This window comes from Nycticebus coucang, chromosome 4 (genome assembly GCF_027406575.1).
Source record: "Nycticebus coucang isolate mNycCou1 chromosome 4, mNycCou1.pri, whole genome shotgun sequence".
NCBI classification, from domain to species: Eukaryota; Metazoa; Chordata; class Mammalia; order Primates; family Lorisidae; genus Nycticebus; species Nycticebus coucang.
The window spans coordinates 63,211,589-63,220,393 of NC_069783.1; positions in this window are offsets into that span (position 1 = coordinate 63,211,589).

Below are 8,805 nucleotides of genomic sequence, written 5' to 3' on the forward strand. Positions count from 1 at the left end.
GAATAAGAGCCCCATTAGGCCAAATCATACGCTGGTTTAGCAATCAGCTCTATGTCCTTTATAGCTTAAAACCAGCTCACTCATCCCCAGAATGTCATCCCACATGATGGCCAAGTCCCAAAAGGCATACATAATTCCCCAGTTAATCCAAGCCAGACTGGGAAGTAGAGGAGAAACTTTCCTAAGTTGAGTCACATTGCTACTATTTTTATGAGTCATTTTTTTATAGAGAAACTTGTTCTTCCTTCTGGGTTCTTTATTTAGAATTTGTCATCTTTTCATGCCTCCATGTTTCTTGAATCAGGATTAAGCGTGGCTATGAGCAACAAAAACCCAAAATACTGCACTTCATGGAATAAGGCTCATCCTTTTGTCACATTTTAACTTCTCTGCAATTAGAATGTGTCACATAGTTACATGTGTTGTCTGTTTAATTGACAGTGGTTTCTTTTTCTTAGCAATTGTGTTAAATAATGTTGTCTTACAACCAATGACAGAGCTAATGAAAATGGTAATGGTGGATTGAACAATAGAAGTTCATTTCTGTCCTGTAAAACACTGATAGTGTTTGAAGCTATGAAGCTTTGAACAATGAAGCCCTAATAAGGGGGCTTCATAAGATCAGAGACAGTTCTTTTTTGTTGTTGTTTGTTTTTTGTTTGAGACAGAGTTTCACTTTGTTGCCCAGAGTAGAGTGCTGTGACATCATAGCTCACAGCAACCTCAAACTCCTGGGCTTAAGCGATTCACTTCCTCAGCCTCTCAAGTGGCTGGAACTACAGGCACCTGCCACAACGTCCAGCTATTTCTTAGAGACAGGGTGTCACTCTTGCTCAGGCTAGTCTTGAACTCGTGAGCTCAAGCAATCCACCTGCCTTGGCCTCCCAGAGTGCTGGGATTTGAGCCACCGTGCCCAGCCTTCAGAAGTTCTTAATGTACATGTTTTCTACCTATAGTCCAAGGCAGCTGTTAGGTTATGGCCATCAAGCATATATTCCAGCCATCGTGGTACAAAAGGTGAAGAAGGGGTTCTCCTTCCCATTAAATACACTTTCCAAAAGGCATACACAGTATTTTCAATTATACCCTATTAGCCAGAACTTAGTTACAGCATCTTGTCTAGCTGTAAAAAAAGACTGGCAGGGCGGCGCCTGTGGCTCAGTCGGTAAGGCGCCGGCCCCATATACCAAGAGTGGTGAGTTCAAACCCAGCCCCAGCTGACCTGCAACCAAAAAATAGCCAGGCGTTGTGGCGGGCGCCTGTAGTCCCAGCTGCTCGGGAGGCTGAGGCAAGAGAATCGCTTAAGCCCAGGAGTTGGAGGTTGCTGTGAGCTGTGTGAGGCCACGGCACTCTACCGAGGGCCATAAAGTGAGACTCTGCCTCTACAAAAAAAAAAAAAAAAAAAGACTGGCAAATACCTTTATTCTTAGTGGCCATGTAAAAGCAAAGCATTCTAGTTGTAAGAAAAAAAGAATAAATATATAACATAAAGCAACCAGAAGTCTGGGTCATGTCTATTTTTCACTTCTCAGCCCACACAAATATATTTCATTGCAATAAAGTAATACACAGAAATGATTTCAAGATCATTATCTCAGGCTGCAATGTCTCAGACTAGATCTAGACTTCTTGGTACTTTTCCAAGAGGGAAAAAATCTGTAGAGAGCAGTTAGAATTCACTGGGACCTTGGAGAAGCAAATGCTAAGACAAATCATGGGTAGAAGCACAGAGCAGCCTAATGAGGCAGCAGCAGCAGAGCCAACGTAGACTAGGAGTTGTGTTAGCTCTGCCAGTAACCAGCTGTTAGGTCTTGAATAAATCCCTTTTTTTAAGTCTCAGGTGTTTCATCCATAAAATTGGTGGTTGGGATCTGTGGGATCAAAAAGAGCAGCAGATCCCACTCAGTGGGCAGGGCACCGGCCCCATATACCGAGAGTGATGGGTTCAAACCCAGCCCCCGCCAGCTAAAACAGCAGTGGCAACTGCAACAAAAATAGCCAGGCGTTGTGACAGGTGCCTGTAGTCCCAGGTACTCAGGAGGCTGAGGCAAGAGAATCACCCTAGCCCAAAAGCTGGAGGTTGCTGTGAGCTGTGACATCACAGTGCTCTACAGAGGGCAACAACAAAAAAAAAACCTAAGGTAAGAAGAGACCGTAGAGACTCAGATTTTTAGGGCTGGAAGATCAGCTGTTCCATCACTTTCCAAACTGCTCCCTGGAGCCCTGCAACAGCCAGTGCTGGGATCTGCAGTGAGGGGCATCCCGTAGTAACACCCTAGGCTTATGTGTTTAGGAAGGTCAACTGCAGAAGATTTTATTTGGTAAGAACCTTCCATTGCATTGGAAGGCAAAGCTGATTGAATTCTCATAGCTGAAGAAAGTGAAAATAAGGAAATCAGCTTGCACGTTACACATCTACAACCAGGGGCAGGACCTGAACCTAAGAGTCAGGGTCCCTGACTCTGGGCCTTTTTGTTCATACACTCCTGCATCTCCCTTCTGAATAGGCGGCTTTAAGCCTTTGCTTGAACACTGCAGCACACCATGCAGGCTCAGGACCTCGCAGGGCAATCTCCCTCAAGCCCTCAGCATGCACATGCACGGGCTTTGTTGATGGCACAGACTATCAGGACTCTAGAAAGCTGGCTTCCCAAAACCTGTTTCTTCAAGTTATCCCCTCTCAAGCTACACTGGATAAACCTAGTCCCTTTTCCCTGAATTGCTGAAGTTGACTATCCCACCAAGCTTCCCATGATGACATGGTTTCCAGGCCTTTCTTATACACAGCGTTCCTCTCTGGACATTTTCCAGTTTACCAAAGTGCCTCTTAAAATGTGCTCCAACAAATCAGTAGCCTTTGTATATCCCAATAACAGCCAAGTTAAGAAATTAATCAAAGACATAATTCCCTTCACAGTGGCTTCAAAGGAAATGAAATACCTAGTAATATACCTAACAAAAGTAGTAAAGGATCTCTACAAAGAGAATTATGAAATCCTAAGAAAAGAAATAGAAAATATTAACAAATGGAAGACCATACCATGTTCTTGGCTGGGAAGAATCAACATTGTCAAAATGTCTATACTACCCAAAGCAATATACAGATTCAATGCAATCCCTATTAAAATACCAACATCATACTTTGAAGATTTGGAAAAAAAAGTTTTGTTTTGCATGGAACCAGAAAAAAACCTGTTTAGTCAAGGCAATTTTTAATGATTAAAGAAAAAAACTGGAGGCATCACCCTACCAGACTTTAGGCTAAATTAAAAGTCCACAATGATCAAAACAGCATGGTATTGGCACAAAAATAGAGACATAGACATTTGGAATAGAAAACCAAGCAATGAAATCAGTCTCTAGTTGCATCTGACCTTTGAAATGGTGCTGGGAGAACTGGATAAACACATGTGAAATACTGAAACTGGACCCACTCCTTTCACCACTTACAAAAATTGATTCAAGATGGATAAAATATTTAAATCTAAGGCATGACACTATAAAAATCCTAGAAGAAAGTGTGGGAGATACTATTGAGGATGTCAGCCTGAGGAAAGAATTTATGAAGACGACTTCCATGGCAATTGCAACCACAACAAAAATAAACAAATGGGACTTAACTCAAAAGCTTCTGCACACCTGAGGACACAACAATCAAAGCAAATAGAAAACCTTCAGGGGCGGTGCCTGTGGCTCAGTGAGTAGGGTGCTGGCCCCATATACCAAGGATGGCAGGTTCAAACCCAGTCAAACTGCAACAAAAAAATAGCTGGGTGTTGTGGTGGGTGCCTGTAGTCCCAGCTACTTGGGAGGCTGAGGCAAGTGAATCGCCTAAGCCCAAGAGCTGGAGGTTGCTGTGAGCTGTGACGCCACGGCACTCTACCGAGGGTGACAAAGTGAGACTCTGTCTCTAAAAAAAAAGAAAGAAAGAAAAGAATACCTTCAGAGTGGGAAAAGAGATTTTCATGTTACAAATCTGACAAAGGCTTAATAACTAGAACCTATAGAGAACTCAAATCAACTAAAAAAAGGAAACAATCCCATCTATCACTGGGCAAAAGCCATGAACAGAACCTTCTCTGAGGATGACAGATGAATGGCCAACAAACATATGAAAAAATGTTCATTGTCCCTAATCAGAGAAATGCAAATCAAAATCACCCTGAGATATCACCTAACTCCAATAAGATTAGCCTACATCACAAAGTACCAAAGTTGCAGATGCTGAAGCTAATGGGGAGAAAGGGGTACACTTTTACACTGTTGGTGGGACTGCAAACTAACACAGCTTCTTTGGAAAGAAGTATGGAGAATCTTCACTCAAAATAGATCTCCCATTTGACCCTGCAATCCCAGTACTGGGAATCTACCCAGAAAAAAAATAAATCCTTTTATCATAAAGACATTTGCACTAGATTGTTTATCACAGCTTTATTTACAATTGCCAAGATGTGGAAACACTTAAATGCCCATCAACTCAGAAATGGGTTAACAAGCTGTGGTATATGTATACCATGGGATACTATTCAGCCATAAAAACGATGTGGACTTTCCATCTTTTGTATTAACCTGGATTGAGTTGAAACACATTCTTCTCAGTAAAGTATCACGAGAATAAAAAACCAAATATTCAATGTACTCAATACTAATGTGAAGCCAGTGGAGACGCTAATTCACACCCACATAGGAGAACAACTCAATTCAAGTTGGAGGGAGGGGGAATGAGGGAGGAGGAGAAGTGGGGTGTGTGTGATCCCACTGAAAGGGCACAATGTAGGGGTGTATGGCACACCTTTTGGGTGTGGAACACAACTACAAGAGGGACTCTAACAAATTCAAATATTGTGACCTAGTTGTTCATGGCCTCACATTAACATGAAATAAAAATAAAATAAAATGTGCTTCCCAGACTGAACCGGATATCACCTCGTCACTGCCATGGGGCATATGTTTTTTATTTTTTTTAGAGACAGACTCAGTAGAGTGCTGTGGCATCACAGCTCACAGCAACCTCCAGCTCTTGGGCTTAGGCAATTCTCTTGCCTCAGCCTCCCAAGTAGCTGGGACTACAGGCGCCCGCCACAACACCCAGCTATTTTTTTGTTGCAGTTCAGCTGGGGCCAGGTTTGAACCTGCCACCCTCGGTATATGGGCCCGGCGCTCTACTCACTGACCCACAGGCACTGCCGATGGGGCATTATGTTTGTTTCAGAAGCTTCTTTTAATGTAGCCTAAAATTGCATTACTGTTTATGGCAACAGTATTGCTGTAGTTCATTGTGTGAACACCCTTTCCCCCAAAACCACCATGAAGCCAGATTTTTTTTTAATCATCTACCAGTATCATTAAGTTTTTAGAACCTAAAAGCAAGGTTTTGTTCTTATGGGGTGAGATAAGGACCACCAACTCAAATTAGAATTTCAAAAAAGAATCTTGTATTAACCGCGGGGCTGTCTCAGCAAAGTCTAAAGCAGACTAAGTGAGAGAGCATTGAGGGGTCTGAAGTTGGGGGGTTTCTAGTCTGAAAGTTGGCAAAGGGTCAAACAGGTGGGCTGAAAGTTAGCAATTAGAAGCAAAAAGAAAGTTGGCAAAGAAGCAAAAAGTGAGCACGGGGTCATGATGACCCCTTTTACAGAAGGGAACCTTGCAATTTAGCCGTTTAGCCAATAGCTAACATAAAGGGCAGTTAGATAACAAGGTAACGTAATGCAGATCTAGCAACTAATGGATAAGTAAAACAATTTGTCAGAGCACTTAGCTCGTTAACTCTCATCGTGACAGGACTTGGCCCATTCGTTCTTATCCTGTCCTGTTCCGACCCGATCCAGACGGATCTAAGAGTAATGGTGCCTGTCATCATTTAGAGTTACAGTATGCTCGGCTCTTGTCCTTTCATCTTTTATCCTACACAGCCCCCTGGGGCATGTCGGTGGCAGGCAGTATCCATCTTATGGGGGTGATGAGGCAGCTAGCACTGTGAGGCTGCTGGCACCCATCTCATTGTAGTTTTCCAACTTTGTCGCATCAGCGTTAGACCATTGCTTCAGCCTGTCTTATCAAATCATTGCACCATTTGGCATAGACTCTTCCTCAGCGTTGTCACCCACAGATTAACAAATATCCTTCATAATCCAAATCACCAACATAAATGTTGACCAATACAAATTTCTGCAACTCCCAGTGCAGTGTGCCAGGAAGACTGTGGGTATGGCTACTCAACACAAAGATGCCCACATTTCTTTACTTTCCCGCAGATCATAAGAGCAGGTAAAACCTTGCTGGATCCAGTCACACTACCCCTGTGGTGTCTCATGGGCCCTCTGAACATTTCTACAGATGATGATCTCCAAAATCTCATGCACCTTGAAATTTTCTGTGAATTCTGGGCACCGTGGTACACCTATAATGCCAGCTACCGGGGTGGCCAAGGAGGAAGAATCACTTGAGCCCAGGCATTAGAGAACAGCCCAAGAAACACAGCAAGACTCTATCTTGAAAGAAGAGAGAGAGAGAAAGAGAAAGTTCTGTGACTAGTTCTCCATAAGAAACATAAGGGTGATAAAACAAATAGAAGATAAAATGATATCTACGTAGGATGGGAGATTCAATGAGAATCCATATCATCGCTGGCACATAGTAAGCATAGGAAATAATTTTTTATCATTATTCATCCAGGTCAATATTCTGTCGTGGATGAGGCAGATAAAAGGCTAATGATGGGAGAATATGGCTGTCTTCGTGACAGTGAGTCAAAAATTTACCCTGACCCCTAGAATATTAAAGTTGCCTTAAAGTTATCTGTTTTGTTTCAATTATCCAGCATTTCAGTTTTTAGCCTGGACAATCTGAGGATAATATTGCATATCACTTTACGTGATTTTATTTTAAACTTAAAAAACTAATTTCCTTCTGTTTTTAAACCCCAGAAGGAATGGCCACCTTATTTAAACCCTGAATTACCTTGTGAACATGACTTGAGCTCCTTTGACTCTCACCCTCCGGGCTGGTCTTTTGACCAGAGCTCATGCCCCTCTCCCCTCTCCCAATCTCTCTCCTGAGGGTCAGTGATTAGGGTCACGAAAGATCAGAAGAGTCAAGGAATGAGAACGAGGAGATCTGGTGTCATCTGCACTGTGTCTGCCTCGGAAAATGAGCTGCTCTCTCGTGCCTTCTCCCCACTGTGTCCTTTGTAGAACTGGCTAACAAACGTTCTTGATCTCAGTCGTCGTCCTTGCCTCTCCCCTGAGCTCTGCACCACATTTCTGTCAGTCCCCAACCCTCCCCACCTAGATGTCCCAAGACTCCTAAAATTAAGCATGTGCACTATAAACCCGGGTGCTCCCCAGCTGCCCGGCACCCTCCCAGGCCACAGTGCCCCGCCTTGGCAGGCCCTTTCTCTATTTGCACACACTCCATATTCACTTTCAGCCTGCTCCCTCCTCACCCGAATCCTACCGGTCTGGAGTCCTGTCAATCACACCTCCTAAATATCCATGGCATCCCTCTCCAGGCCTTCATTGTCTTTTACACAATTACTGTAACACTGATCTTCTTCGTCCTTTTTTCCTTCCAATCTAACCTTCCACTATGTGAACAGAATTTTTTTTCCTTCAGTGACACCCCCTTGTCCTCTGGACATGCTGCACAGCACTGAATCTGCCTCCTTTCTGCGCGGGGACTCCCACCCAGCTGGCCAACTTCTTGCTCATGACTAAACGCCTACTGGGAACTGACCCAAGCTAGTCCTCTCCCTGAAAAACCCTTTCTGACCAGCTAGCCAGATTCATTTCCTCTGGGAGCCTTTCTAGGCCACCACACCAGACAGAGCTGGCTCTCCAGCCTCCCAGAATGCTCTGCAAACCTCTCCAATCATGTAACACTCATAATAAAACTATTATAAGGGCCGGGCATGGTGACTCTCACCTGTCATCCTAGCACCCTGGGAGGCTGAGGCAGGAAGATCCCATGAGCTCAGGAGACCAATCTGAACAAAGCAATACCTTGTCTCTACCAACAATAGAAAAAAATAGGAAAACCCCGGCCAAAAACCACAAGAAAAAATAGGAAAAAATGACCCAAGCATTGTTGTTGGCTCTTATAGTCACAGCTACTGTGACTATACTGGGATACTCTGGGAGGCTGAGGCAGGAGAATCACTTGATCCCAGGAGTTTGAGGCTGCTGTGAGCTAGATTGATGCCACAGTACTCTGGCCTGGGCAACAGAGTGGGACTGTGTCTCAAAAAACAAAAACAAAAAACCCCACCATCACCACCAACAAAACTATTATAGTTTACATCTACAAGCATACTGAGGGCCAGATACTATGAGGCTTTACGTGCCTTTTCTCTCTTAATCTTACAAAAACCTAAGAGGTGGATGCACCTGTGGCTCAATGGAGTAGGGGGCCGGCCCCATATACCAGAGGTGGCAGGTTCAAACCCAGCCCCAGCCAAAAACTGCAAAAAAAAAATCCTAAGAGAGGTATGTGAACTGTACTTATCCCTGCTTTACTGACGAAGACACTAAGACTGGGAGTGTTTCATAACTTCCCCAAGGTCACAGAGCCAGGAAGCAGAAGTGTTGATTAAACGCAGGGCTGAATGATCAGAGCCTGAACACTTCCCCAGGGTAGCCACCTGTCAGGGGATGGGGGCTGTTCTACCACTTGTCACCCTGCTCCTGGGTAACTCATTTGCTTGTCTTTCTCCCTCAGGCCATGAGCTCCCTCAAAGAAGGGAGTGGGGCTCACATTTGTTCCCTGGGTCCCTGACCCAGTGCCTGACACATGGGTAGACTTTCATCT